Here is a 2,244-nt window from a genome sequence, read left to right as displayed (position 1 = left end):
TGGAGGACGATGTATTAAATCGCGACGCAAGTTTAGTGTTCCATCGTCATTAGGTGGCCCTGAACGTTACAATTAACTAACAGTTTTGCGTCGGATTCGATAATCTAGACTCAGAGGAGAACGACCATACGGTGCCCAAGGCAGCATTAGACCCTTCGAGACAAGTCGCTTGGAGGACGATGTATTGAATCTCGACGCAATTTGAGTGTTTCATCGTCATTAGGAGGCCTTGAACGTTACAATTCAGTATCAGTTTCGCGTCGGATTCGAAAATCTAGACTTACAGGAGCACGACCATAAAGTGCCAGATGCAGCAATAGACCCTTAGAGACAAGTCGGCTGGAGGATGATGTATTGAATCGCCACCCAATGTGAGTGTTCCATCGTCATTAGGAGGCCCTGAACGTTACAATTAACTATCAGTTTCGCGTCGGATTCGAAAATCTAGACTCACAGGAGACGGACCATATGGTGCCCGACGCAGAAATATCCCCTTGGAGACAAGTCGGCTTGATGACGATGTATTGAATCTCGACGCAATTTGAGCGTTCCATCGTCATTAGGAGGCCCTGAACTTTACAATTAACTATCATTTTTGCCTCGGATTCGAAAATCTAGACTCACAGAAGAAGGACCATAACGTGCCCGAGGCAGCAATAGACCCTTCGAGACAAGTCGTCTGGAGGACGATATATTGAATCTCGACGCAATTTGAGTGTTCCATCGTCATTAGGAGGTCCAGAACGTTACAATTAACTATTAGTTTTGCGTCGGATTCGAAAATCTACTCTCAGGAGAACGACCATAAGGTGCCCGAGGCAGCAATAGACCCTTGGAGACAAGTCGGCTGAAGGACGATGTATTAAATCTGGACGCTATTTGAGTGTTCCATCGTCATTAGGAGGCGTTGAACGTTACAATTAACTATCAGTTATCCGTCGGTTTCGAAAATCTAGACTCACATGACAACGACCATAAGGTGCCCGAAGCAGCAATAGACCCTTGGAGACAAGTCGGCTGAATGACGATGTATTGTATCTAGACGCAATTTCAGTGTTCCATCGTCATTAGGAGGCCCTGAACGTAACAATTAAGTATCAATTTTGCGTCGGATTCGAAAATCTAGACTCACAGGAGAACGACCATAAGGTGCCCGAGGAAGGAATACCCCCTAGGAGACAAGTCGGCTGGATTCCGATGTATTGAATCTCGACGCAATTTGAGTGTTCCATCGTCATTAGGAGGCCCTGAACGTTACAATTAACTATCAGTTTTGCGTCGGATTCGAAAATTTAGACTCACTGGAGAACGACCATACGGTGCCCGAGGCAGCAATAGACCCTTGGAGACAAGTCGGCTGAAGGACGATGTATTGAATCTCGACGTCATTTGAGTTTTCCATCGTCATTAGGAGGCCCTGAACGTTACAATTAACTATCAGTTTCGCGTCGGATTCGAAAATCTAGACTCACAGGAGACGGACCATATGGTACCCAAGGCAGCAATACCCCCTTGTAGACAAGTCGGCTGGAGGACGATGTATTGTATCTCGACGCAATTTGAGCGTTCCATCGTCATTAGGAGGCCATTAACGGTAAATATCAGTTTTGCGTCGGATTCAAAAATCTAGACTCATAGGAGCACGACCATAAGGTGCCAGAGGCAGCAATAGACCCTTGGAGACAAGTCGGCTGGAGGACGATGTATTGAATCTCGACGCAATTTGAGTTGTCCATCGTCATTAGGAGGCCCTGAACGTTACAATTAACTATCAGTCTTTCGAGGGATCCGGAAGTCTAGAACCACAGGAGAACGACTATAAGGTGCCCGAGGCAGCAATAGACCCTTGGAGGCAAGTCGGCTGGAGGACGATATATTGAATCTCGACGCTATCTGAGTGTTCCATCGTCATTAGGAGGCCCTGAACGATACAATTAACTATCAGTTTTGCCTCGGATTCGAAAATCTATACTCACAGGAGAACGACCATAAGGTGCCCGAAGCAACAATAGATCCTTGGAGACAAGTCGGATGGAGGACGATGTATTGAATCGCGACGCCATTTGTGTGTTCCATCGCCGTTAGCAGGGTCGGAACGTTACAATTAACAGTCCGTTTTGCGTCGGATTCGAAAATCTGGAATCACTGGAGAAAGACCATGAGCTGACCGTTTCAGCAATAGACCCATGGAGACAAGTCGGTTGGAGGACGATGTATTGAAACGCGAAGCAATTTATGTGTTCC

This window comes from Schistocerca americana, unplaced genomic scaffold (assembly GCF_021461395.2).
Source record: "Schistocerca americana isolate TAMUIC-IGC-003095 unplaced genomic scaffold, iqSchAmer2.1 HiC_scaffold_71, whole genome shotgun sequence".
Classification (NCBI taxonomy): Eukaryota; Metazoa; Arthropoda; class Insecta; order Orthoptera; family Acrididae; genus Schistocerca; species Schistocerca americana.
This window is presented reverse-complemented; position numbering follows the sequence as displayed.